Source organism: Marmota monax, unplaced genomic scaffold (assembly GCF_021218885.2).
Source record: "Marmota monax isolate L192 unplaced genomic scaffold, Marmota_monax_Labrador192_F-V1.1 WCK01_AAM20220418_F8-fsc00041, whole genome shotgun sequence".
Taxonomy (NCBI): domain Eukaryota; kingdom Metazoa; phylum Chordata; class Mammalia; order Rodentia; family Sciuridae; genus Marmota; species Marmota monax.
Window position 1 is genome coordinate 8,758,329 of NW_026695238.1, and position 13,193 is coordinate 8,771,521.

A 13,193-nucleotide genomic window follows, 5' to 3' on the forward strand; every position below is an offset into this window, starting at 1 on the left:
CTGGATCCGTGGGCCTAAACATGGACACCTGAGGAACTTCCAGATCCTAGAGCCTAAACATGGACATGCACCTGAGGCACTTTTGGATGCTATGGTCTAAACATGGATGTGTGCCTGACGAACTTGCGGTTGCTACCGCCTAAACATGGAAGACTATGAACTTCCAGATCCAGGGGCTTAAACATGGACGCACGCCTGAGGAACTTCCAGATGCTGCAGCCTAAACATGGACGCCTGAGGCACTTCCGGATCCTAGACCCTAAACATGGATGCTGAGGAACTTCCGGACCTGGGGGCTTAAACATGGACGTGCACCTGAGGAACCACCGGATCCATGGGCCTAAATATGGACGCCTGAGGAACTTCTGGATCCAGGGGCTTAAACATGGACACCTGAGGAACTTCCGGATCCTAGAGCCTAAACATGGACATGCACCTGAGGCACTTTTGGATGCTATGGTCTAAACATGGATGTGTGCCTGAGGAACTTCCGGATCCGGGCACCCAAACATGGACATGCACCTTTGAAACTTCTGGATCCTGATCCAGGGGCCTAAACATGGATGTCCGAGGAACTTCCGGATCCAGGGGCCTAAACCTGGACGCTTGAGCCGCTTCCGGATCTGAGGGCCTAAACCTGGACATGTCCCTGGAACTTCTGGGTCCTTGTGCCTATAAATGGCCGGGCGTGACTCTCAGAAGGGACGTGGCCCATGAAGGGGAGCCGAGTATGGGGCCTGTTGGGGGGCAGACTGAGCTGTCGCACCCTGAACTTGAATGTGACGGTGGCCACACTTCCCGACCTTCCCTGGGTGTCACTTCCTCCCCTTCCAGGCGGTGCTGGGAAGGAAGTGAGACCAGGTGCAGGGGCCAGGCTCTGAGGAGGGACACTGTCTTTCTCCTTGCTTAGCCAGGCGGCCAGCCTGGCTGGGGATGGGGACATTTTATGACACTAGCTACCTCCTACATCCCTGCCCCAGGACCTCAGGGACCACAGGCGGGGAGTTGTTAACATGATTCTCCCCTGGCCGTGGACCCTCAGCCCCAGGGTCTGCCCAGGGAGAGCTCTGTCTCCCAGAAGGTCAGAGGGCCCCTGTGACATTCTGCTCCTTACCCACCGTCATCCTGGTGGAGCAAAGTTCAGGACATCAGACGCTACTGAGAGTGACATCTCCTGGATGGGCAGCTGGGGACTTTGCCTCTGTCCCCAGGCCTCAGACACCAGATGATCCCTCCCAGAGACAGAAAATAACACCACACTGCCCAAGACTTATTTTTAAGCTTTGGATTCTGAAAATTTCCTGCTGCCACCTTCTTTGTGAAGCTAGTTTTTCAACAGAGACAATATTCCAGGGGGGAAAAAAACCCAACATGGAGTCAATCAAACCAAGCTGACACATCTGGTCCTCCCAGAGAAATCTAGATTGGGGGAGAACATCCCTTCTCAACTGGCGAAATAGTGAAGTTCCCTTGTCCTTATTTTGTGTAAGCAAAATAAATAATCTGATGTTAGCTCATCAAATTATTTTTGAGGATTGCTTTGCTCATAGGAAAACTGATTCTGTTTTATGGAATGAAGTGTTACCTGATTTTAAAATTAAAAATGAAGTCAATTAGGATTGTTAAATTACACTGTCGTAATTCTGTTCTTTGATAGTAGAAATAAATAAACCTTTTTTTTTAAAAAAAGTTGTTACTAAAAGTTTAAAACTTGTCTTATTCAACAATAAGAAATTAGACCTGATTATAAACAAAAATGTAAGAAGTACTTTGACGCAAATACTTCATATATATATGTTGTAGATGGACACAATACCTTTATTCTGTTTATTTACTTTTATGTGGTGCTGAGAGTGGAACCCAGTGGCTCACGTGGCCAGCAGAGCACTCTACTACTGAGCCCCAGCCCCAGTCCCCATTTTTTTGTTTTTTTAATAAAAATGCAAACAATGGGATTTAATTCAGTATTATTGTTGTTGTTTTTATTTGACTGAATACCGTTTCATAAGGTACATTTTTTTTTGGCCTTGCCAAAGGAATATTAAAGAGTGACAAGAAAAATGCATGCACAAGGGATCATATGGATGAGGATACTTTAGTTCTTTCCAGAGCTGAGACCATTTGACAAAGCCGAGTGCTTCTAGGTTATTCATGGACAAATGGATCAAATATGATATGTATCCATTACTGTGTTAGAAGACAGACCAGTCCTTGGAAGAAAATTACACTTAAAGTGATACAATTTGCATTGTGAACCTCTGCCAGGCTGTGGGATTTTGCCCACGATATTCCCGGTACAGCATTGTATCACTACTGGTCCAACAGACTCCTTGGGGGCATAGCTCAAAGGGAGGTAAATGACTGACAGGAAAGAAGATTTTTAAGTGAAAACCAATCCTGTCTTTTCTGTCCAAATTTGGCTTTAATTCATTGTCTGGCCTCAGGGAAAAAAAAAAAATGTCCTGGGATCTTTTTTTCTCCATCTGTGAAAGTTATGCAGAGGCAGATTTGGGCTCAATCTAAGGAGGATTAGTAAATATTGGATGGGATGTATCAATTTCTCCCACGCCTGAGTCAACCCTGTGCATTTCCTTTGCTTGGCATTTTGATTTTCTCCTCCTCTTCTGCAGTGTGTGGATTATTCCAGACATCCACCATTCCCAGATAGACACCTCAATATCTAACAAAGTGGTCACAGAATTATTTTAGTTTTTAAAGGCAGCAATCTAAAAATAAATCCACATTCTAATATTTCATCAAGAAGTTTGCATCTCTACACATGGGTGGGATTGTTCTTTTCTCTTTTAGGAATTAACTTTACTACATTTTGCCAGAGATATTTTTCTAGCTTACTAAATTGGATTGGAGAGCCTTCTGCCTCTTTCCATGGCCTACTACAGTTTAAATAACACGGGGATTATTTATTCTCTAGTGGTTGGAGAGAATCCAGCTGTGGAGCCATCTGGTTGTGGCACATTTTAAATGGGCGATCTATAATCAGTTTCAAATCTCTTCTGTGGTAATTGGTCTATACAAGATTTCCACTTATTTTATTTCTTAATAATTATATTTTACTAACAATATCCTCCAACTTTTCTAGATTTCAGAAATATTTGCCTTAGAATTTCATGTAGCATTAAATTATGTGTTCCTTCTAATATGCATTCTATTTAGCTTCATTATGAAGATTTTAAACATTCCTCAAAATTGTTAAAAGAATACCAAAAAGAATATAATGTATAGCCATAATTTGAAATGGTTAAATTATGCCATAACTTTTCATCTCTAAATAGTTTAGCATTTATCTCCAAAGTAAGAACAGTCTCCTACATAAATACAATATCATTTAACACAGTAAACTCAACAATTCCTTAATTTTTTATTACCCAGTTCATATTCAAATTTCTCCAGTTGTCCCCAAAATGCTTTCTTTCATTTTTCTGTGAATACTTTTATTGTTTTTTTTGTTATATATAACATTATGATTCACTTTGACATAATTATAAAAGCAGGGAATATAATTTGTTCTAATTCAGTCCCCAGTACTTAGTGTCTTGGGGATATACATGATGGTGAGATTCACTGTAGAATGTTTTCTCTGACATGCAGAAGCTAATCCAAAATAAGAGGTGGGGGGGGGATAAAAATAGGGAAAAAAATAGAGAGGAAGGGAAATAAAGGGAAGGGCCGAGGAATAGAATAAGGAAAGACAGTGGAATGAATCTGACCTGACTTTCCTATGTACATATGTGAATATACCACAGCAACTGCCTTCCTTTATAGCTGACCTGAGCAGAGCACTATTTTCTCATAGACAATGAGTGGACTTGGTTGTCCTATCTCATGTAAATAGGCTCCCTCCCCTTCTCCATCATGACACTGACTTGTAAGAGAGAGAATGAGCCAAGAGTCCCACATTCTATTTCCTCTTGTTGACATTTAATTTGGTCTTTTTTATCTAAAGGCTCTTAAAATCTTTCCTCAATCAGTGGCTAAGTCACTTTTCTCATTCTTAATCTGGAGTTATTTTGCTTCCTTCCTTTGTTCCTCAATTGGGTTTTCAAGGGGGATTATCTACTAATTAGTCTCCTCAAGGAACTGGTTTTGGGTTTATGAGAGAGAGAGAGAGAGAGAGAGAGAGAGAGCGAGAGAGCGCATTGTGTGCATATGTACGTGTGTTGTTAAAGTGCTGATGTTCTCTTAATCAAAGGTGGGGGGCTTAGATGTTATAGAAGAAAAAAAATAATGATGTTTAAATACATAAAACTTAAATCTTCATTATGATAAAAATATAATAAAAAGGCCAAAAGGCAAATTATATAATTTGGCAAATATTTGTAGTAAAAAAAAAACAAAAGACCAATGACCAATATCTGTAATAGACAAAGATTACAAAGATCCTTTACCAATTGATGGGGGAAAAAAAAAACAGGCAATTTCCTATAAGAAAAGAATGAAAGAAATCTAGCCAAACTCACTCAATTTTTTTTTTTGCCCATTTTAAATTGTGTTAATAGTCTTTCTCTTATTGATTTTGGGGTCTAATTCACATAATTTAGATATGTCATATATATGTGGATACATATGAACATAAAATTTGTTCCTATTGAGAAGTCATAGCATAATTTTCAGTTTTGTTCACAGAGTTAATAGAATGTTAATATATATATGTATGTATATATGTATGTATATACAATAAATATATATATGTATGTATATACACACACACACACACATATATATATATATATATATATATATTTACAAATATCAGTGATTATTTTTCAAAAGAGAAGGTATGCATATTTTTTCTAATAGCAGGCTCAGAAAGAAGCATAATGCTTGTAAAGTTTAATAAATACTATAAGTTTTGCAAAACATTAATTCCATACTCTGATTAGGTAGTAGAAGAGAGTTGAAGAAAACATTTTTGGTATCTCTAATTGACATAAAAAGATTTCCAGGAAATTTTTCTTAAAAAAAAAGAAAAGGGTGTCATTTGTCACCACCCTTTTCTCAGGCATGTGGTTTTGGTGTGCACTCGTGTTTGCACTAACCCATTTCCTGTGCATCTATTCTGCCTGCTTCTGCTCTTGCTGTGGTAAAGTGAAGTGAAATAGAAATATCACAGTTTGGCCCAGAGGTGGGAAAGCAGCACAAATGGTAAGCTTCTCTGAAGCCCTGAGCAGAATCAGCAGATTGATTGGTCTTGAGGATGTCTATTCAAATAAAAGCAAATGGTGTTTGTTCTTCCCCACATGATCGTTAGAATTTATTAATACAAGTAGATGAGGATTTTTAATAGCTTTATCTTCTTTCTAACAGTTTCTCGTGTGTAGGCTTTAAAATGTGCTCTGTTCTGAGCTAATCAAGGATATTGTCCCCTTTACCCTTGTTTGTTTATTTGCTGAAGAGGAAAAAAAAAAGAAGTAAGATAGCTATTTTTATAGAAATCTTAAATGCAATAGGAGAGTTATTATGCAACTAGTTTTAAAAATTCTAATAAAATCAAAAATACTCTTTGTAGTTTTTTAGGGAGGACGGTTAGTGTCATTGTGTGTCGAAAGCTCCAAGCTGACAGGAACAAGAGGCCTTGCTGACACTCTGCCACATAGCCCATCTTCTGCTGAAGAAATGCTCGAATTGGAGAGACTTAAAAGCACATGGGTATGATTTGTGAAGCTCGATAAAATACTCCCTAAACATCAGGTTTTCATTACCCTTCTCTGCTTTCATTTGCTTCAACATTTATTAAACCAATATTCACCACTTCAGTGAAGTTTACCTGTGAAGCCAAGTCTAATGGTTAGTATGTGATTCTACTTAATAGGCTTTATTTAACTCGCTAGTGTGAATTTTCTTGTTGGATTCACATTTAGGGTGTCTGATATATAGATGCTAAAGCATTTTAGAGACGGTCAAAGCTGGAAGTGGCATGGAAGTCATTTAAGCTATTTATGTTGGTTGGCTTTGCTTTGATTTTACTGTTGGTGTTTTGTGTATAAAACAAATGAAAACCTAGAAGTTCAGAACTGTACCTCAGATCCCCTAGAGAACAAGAAGACTGCTTGGTGGCAAAAGTAGGAATGCTACCTAGTTACTCAAATCCTATGATTATCCCTGTTTACCATCAATCCTGAAACATGAAGGGGTGAAAATCAAAGGCTAGTGATAGTGTTCTTGAAATATAGTACAGAGCCATAGGGATCATGATTCTTCCTATATATTCACAGATTGAATGAGGAAGAGATCAGTATTTAGAATTTCCTTTTTCTTGTTTTTGGCCTTTGCATAGATCTAGATTCAGATCAGAAGCCATCTTCTTTAGGATGAATTTTTCCTTCCTAGTTTGACATGTGTCACTTTTACCTGATCAGATATTACCCTCTGTGTACAGTGGTTTTTAATTCACTTGTGCTTTTCTCCATTAGTAGAACTTCTATAATGGCTGAGTACCAAGTGCCAGATTTTTACCATAAACTTTTGAAATGTTTCCCAAATTCTTGAAAAACACTCCAAATTAAATACAAGTCTCTCCATTTTTATGGGTGAGGATGCTGATGCTCACACTGCCTAAGTCATTTGAACAAGGTCGTACATCTAATACACAGTGGAGCCAAGATGGCTTTACTCCACATTCCATGTCTATGGGTCACAATGAATAGACTTAGAATCTATTGGTAGTGGTGGTGGATACTAAACTTCTACCAGTATCCATTCAATTCTGCTTCTAGCCTGAGGTTGGAAAGGTAAAACCTTCCCACCTCAAGCTCCCTTGAGTATGGATTCTGGATATGAAGTAAGTTTGCAGTTAGAAGCACTGGGTGTGATAGAAGGTTGCAGGGAGTTTCAGAAGGCACTATAAAGTGCCAGCTGGGTTGCACTGTGGGGCTGCTGGGAAACAAGGTAGAAAGGGACTTGGATTTACTGAGGCAGTGGTGGAGGCCAGGCATGGGATCTAGGGTGCAGCCACCAGCTTGAGGTTCACAGGGCAGCTGTGGCAGTGACTGTGATTAGTAGCTACAGAACCTCCCTGATATCTGAATCACAGTTTTGAGATGTCATCTTTAGACTCAGCAGTCTAGTAGGGACTCCCAATATAAGAATTCTTGATATCCCAATGGATTTATAAACCTAAATTTCTTTTGACTTTGAATATTTAGAGAGTGTTTCAGATAGGTATTGCTATGGAACAAACCACTCCAGAACTCTGATCCTGGCTTTGGTTGGAATCAGCTGGGAAGTTCCTCCTCACATGGTTGCCTGGGATCATTTCTGTAGCAGTCCAAGGAGGAGTTCTATTGTGGCTAGAGCATCTAGGAGGCTCTTATATTTGCTGAAGTGCTCTGGTACAGTTTCTATGACTTTGTTCTCCATGACTTTCCATCACTCACTAGTTTAAATCTATAAACCAGCTAGATGGTAACTGGTTTTCAAGAGGGAGGAGATGGACACTGCCATGCCTGTTAGTTGTCCTGGAATTAATGCATTACATTCCCTTGGTCAAAGTAAGTCATGAGACCAGCCCAGATCAAGACTACACATCCTGGTGGAAGGAGTGGCACTTATGTACCATAGTTAACACAAAAGGACAGATGCAAATCTAGAAAAACAGGACCAAGATGGTTATCCATGTTAGAAACAGGTTGGCCTGTATTTAAGCAGGAGAAGTACAAAAGGAAAAAAAAAACATAGGAAAAAAAAATTAGAAGTTAATTTGTAGAGGAAAAAAAATTTAGGTAGAAGCAATCTGGCCAAATCTCTCCATTTGCCCATTATAATTTCACACAATTAATCTTATCCATTTACATGGCAAACGTTTGTTTGATATATAGTATTTGGGGTAACTTTCATAGGTGCTGGAATAGAAAAGTTCTACCCTGGAGGAGATAAGTAATATAAGAGTATTATGGTAATCCAGAAACACATACAGGGAGTCACAGCTCGGCCAGGAAGTCAGGAAACCAATGTAGGAAAGGCGACCCTTGAGGGAGTGTTGAAAGCTTAGTAACAGACTGGATGAGTGGGTTTCTTTGAAAGATATAGGAAATAGCTCAGACTTACAAATAGTGTCATGGCACTGACCTCTGCTTCCAGTTATGGTGCGATATATCAATGATGGTAAGAATAACTGAGGTAGTGATATAGTGATATGAAATATGTGCTTGTGGCAATTTTTAAAATACAGACAGAAAGTCAGAATAAAGAATATTAACACACTGTAAGGAAAGATCCACACATGTAAAGAGCATTTCAGAATACACATTATTTAAAAAATAGACTGAAAATTTTTTAGAACAATATTAAGTTCACAGCAAAACTGAGCTGGAAGTGTAGAGAATTCTCATAAACTCCCTATCCACACATTCACACAGCCTCCCTCACTGTGGATACCCACAACCAGAATGGCACATTTGCTACAGGTGATCAGTTGGTAAGCGCATAGTTCACATCAGGGTTCACTTTGTGTTGTACACTTCATGGGTTTTGACAAAAGTGTGTATAATGAGATATACCCACCATTGAAGTATCATAAAAAATAGTTTCATTGCCCTAAAAGTCCTCGATGCTCTGTTATTTGCCAGTAGCTGCTGATCTTTTTATCATCTCCAGAGTTGTTCCTTTTCTAAAATGTAATATAATTGGAAACTTTTCCAGATTGGCTTATTTCACTTAATGAAATACATTTAAGTTTCCTCTGTGTCTTTCCATGGCTTGATAGCTGACTTTTTTTTAGTACCAAATATCATTCCATTGTTTGGATAAATTACTGTTTATTTATGCATTCACCTACATTCATCAAGGACATCTTGATTGACTCCAAGTTTTGACAACTAAGAGTAAAGCTGCTATAAACACTTGGGTGCAAGATTTTGTATAAACTCATTTGGTACAAAACAATGGAAGGTGGCTTGACAGTTTCTTACAATACCAAACAAACTTTACCTTATCTCTAATACTACGTTCAGTAAATAACAGGGAGTGTGATTGCTGGATTGTGTGTGTATTTTTTTCTCCAATACCACATGATCTTGATTACTGTATTTTTATAGTAAATCTTGAAGTTGAGTAATATCAGTCCCCTGAAGTTGTTCCTCTCCTTCATGTTGTATTAGCTGTTATGAATATAATTTTTTTTGCTTTTGCATATCTGCTTTAGAAATAGTTTATCAGTATTCAGCAAATAAATTTCTGGGGCTTTGGTTAGGATTGAGTGGAATATATACAAATCATGTTGGAAGAGCTGACCTTTTGGCAATGTTGAATCTTCTGATCCATGAACATGGACTATCTCTCCATTTATTTAGGTATCTGATTTACTTCATAGAATTTAGTAGTTTTCCTTGTGAATTCATTTTAACATACAAAAAATGTATAATTCCATGGGAAAAACATAAAGTTCTATGTGTTTTAAAATTTGTAAATAGGCTTCTAAAGCTTCCAAAGCTTCCACAGCTGTTTAGCAAATCTCTGGAGGAATTGATCAAGTTGGAAGAAGAGAAGAAACACTAGCAATATTACTGTAATACGAGTCTATAGTAGATTATTAGCTGGTGTAGCTAATGAAAAATTGATGATGAGCCAGCAAAATTAACAATTTAGTAAGAAAACTTGTGATGAAAACTGGAAAATTTCAATGAAATGGAAAAATTCCTGGAAAAATTAAGCTTATTAAAACTGACTATAATTGTCCTAAAATTGTACAGTAGCTTGATTAAATAAATTATTGAAAGAACATTCCAGGCTCAGCTGACTTCTCTGGGCAGTCCAATCTAATATTCAAAAAGGAAATAATTCTAAAACTGTACTAGATCTTTCAAAGAATTGAAAAAAGAAGCTATGTATTCTAACTCATGTTATAAAGCTAAGAAAACTTTCCTACTACACCCAAAAATGATGGTGTGAGAAAATAACATATTCCAATCTCACTTAGCAACATAGGTGAAACAAATCTTAACAAAGTATTAACAAATATAGAAGAGCTTGAGTCCAAGTTGAATTTATAAAAGCATATGTTTTGTCACAGAATAGAGGAGAAAAATTGCATAATCTATTCAGCAATACAGGGAAAGCATTTGATAAAATTAGGACACAAAAGCTTTTTGCAAACGAAAAAAGTGGAAGTAACTTAATCTAAAAAGAGGAAACGATATTTAAGTAATAAAAAAAAAATTACCACAATCACTACTACTGGTTTCATTCTGTTTTTTTGAACAATCTATGTGGCATATTAAGGCAAATAACCACAGTATGTAAAATAAAGTGTTTCTACTTATAGAATTGTAAGGAAAGAATAGGAATTGTTATTGTTGGAAGATAATTTGACCGGGTAGGTGGAAGATTCAAAACAATATAGCACTTGCTTTATTACCAAATTATTAAATTAAAAGAGAGATTATCAAGTTTTCTGCACACATAACTTATATAAAAATCAGTTTTATGTGTATGAATATATATTAATATGCAAATTAATATCTATACCTATATATCACAGAAACAAAAATTTTAAAGATACCATTTAAAATAGCATGAGAAAACTTAAGAACCCATGGATAAGTATGATAAGAACTTTATAAGGCTCGAAGGAAAAAATAAAGTTTGTAATAAGATCTAAATATTTGGAAAAGTATGCAATATTGCAATATTAATTGATTAGGAAAAGATAAACTTTGCAAAATTGTCAGTTATCTCCAAATTGATTATAACTGATGTTATAGATTCAATGGAAGACCAATTAAAAGCTCATTAAGCATCATTTCCCTGTGGCATTTTGTTCTTTAAGGTGTCAATAAAATTCCATTTCCTGTCCAGGTTATATAATACTTCCAGCTGCATTTCTTGGTAGCATGAGTGGACCATTGTCCTGAAAGGCTAAAGGAATTTACATATTCCCTGGGGTAGGAAGAGGAAAAATATCTTTTAGCATCTGGAAAAGCATAGAAGTTATTATCTCATTAGCTCATGCTGCATATTCTTGCTAAGATGTGTCATCTGATAGGCCTATTCATTAACTTCAGTAGACTCAATATGCTACTTCTGCATCCTGGTTCAAAGTCATTTCCCTGGCTTGGAATTCTCTGCTTGTCTCACTTCCAACTATCATTCAAATCACCTCCCAAGCCATTTTTTCCTTTGATGCCTTTCCTGAGCAGTAAACAGAATTCTGTTTATGTGTGGAGAACAGGTAGTGCCCCTTGAGCTGACCATCTGAAGCACTCTTCAAATTGTTAACTTTATAATATATTTTCTATTACCTTGCATAATTTCAGTTTCTGTGGAAGAAATGATATGATTTCTATTTGGATCTTTTCCAGCATTCTAATGTATAATTTTTCATCCTGTATACACAGAGGGAGTCGTGATTGATAGAATATTTACTTTTATGGTCAGATTTTCACTCTAACAATCTGAAGATATTTTTAATTTGCAAGTTTATTTATCTTAAATCCAGATAAAAATAATTTCTTCTGCTAAAATATATGGAGAAAAAGTCATATCATTCTCACTTATTATTGTTTAATAAAGTTGTAAGTCACTTGAGAGAAACACTGCTATCTGGTATGTAAATATTGAATGCTCCAAGTGCTGGATACTGATGCTGTAAACTCTAGATATGTTAGTCAGCTTTTTATCACTGTGACCAAAATTCTTTAACAGAACAAATTAAAGGAGAAATAGACTATTTTACTTCATGATTTCAGAGGTTCTGTCCATGATGGGCCAACTCCTTTGTTATGGACCTGAAGTGAGGCAGAACATAATAGCATAAGGACATGCCCCCAGAGACCCACCTCTTCCAGCCATATCCCACCCTCTACAGTAACCACCTAGTTAGTCCCTGCATATTATTAATCCACCCAATGGATTAATCCACTGATGACATCGCACCTCTCACAATCCAATCATTTTACATCTGAACATTCCTGCATTAACACAGGAATGTTTTTGGGGGGGATACCTTGTATCCAAACCATAATACTATGTCATATAACATTTTACTGATAATGTGCTTAATATGTAGTTCAAATATTTCTGAGTTTATCCTATTTGCAATAATCAAGGAATAGAAACAAAATGTTTTAGTTAATGTATTAAAATTTAAATATTCTAAGGGAGACATATACAGTACAGATTTCTTATCTTTATGTATGAAATAATTAGCAACTCACATCATGATCATGAGTTCAATAAATAGAAACAATAACATATATTTATTGTATCCAGTCATTCAACAGATACTTATTATGAGCCAGGCAATATTGATACATACAGCCTATTCCTCTCCTGAGATCTGTTCTAGTTAAGGGAGAAAAACATCATATGAAGAATTACAGAATTGATTGTTAGTTACAATTGTGGTGGGTGTCATTACAGTGAATTATTGTTAGGAAAGTGTGTCACAGCAGGGACTTGATTGGTCTCTTATGGAATTTGGACTGGCCTGTTTCTTTTATTCTATTTCTTGGAGATCAGAAATTAGAATTTGGTATTATCTTTGAGATAAACAAATGAAGTTGTCATATAAATGCAAAAATAGAGAGATGGAAGGACATACTTCTGACTTTCAAAATTCAGTCATTTAAGAATTATAGCTGTACCATGGACTTTGAAAAGTAAAGGCACAACTAGGGCATGATATATAGATATTTAACAATGTAAAAATAAAAATGAAAAACACTCTAAAATTGATGTATCTCATTGCCAAAAACAAAAAAATTAGGGGTGAGTATATAGAAAAATGACTTTGGAGAGATCTCAGTTCTGATCCATTACTGTATACGATCCAACTGAGGAAGATACTCCTAACACATACAGAAATATTTCCAAGTATTTGGAATAGCATATACAAAACATTTGATTTCTTCTACTCTGTGGCTGATTTTTTTTCCCCATGGATATTCTAATTTTACAACAAATCCAACATTTGTTTGGAATGAATTACGAGTGTCTTGGTCCAACCTTGGGGTGAGTGACCACTTTGGGTAGAAAGGGAGTCATCTGATGCCATCCTGAAGAGGAGCATGCAGTAGGAGTCCCCAGATGTGGTGATATCATGCCTTCAGAACAACACTTATTGGAAACTTGTTTTCATATGTGCATTCGTTTCCTGTGGCTGTTGAACCTGAGACACAATGTGGCTTCTGGTTCTAGATAAAACCAGCAAGCCTTTATTGTCTTTCAGTTTTGGAAGT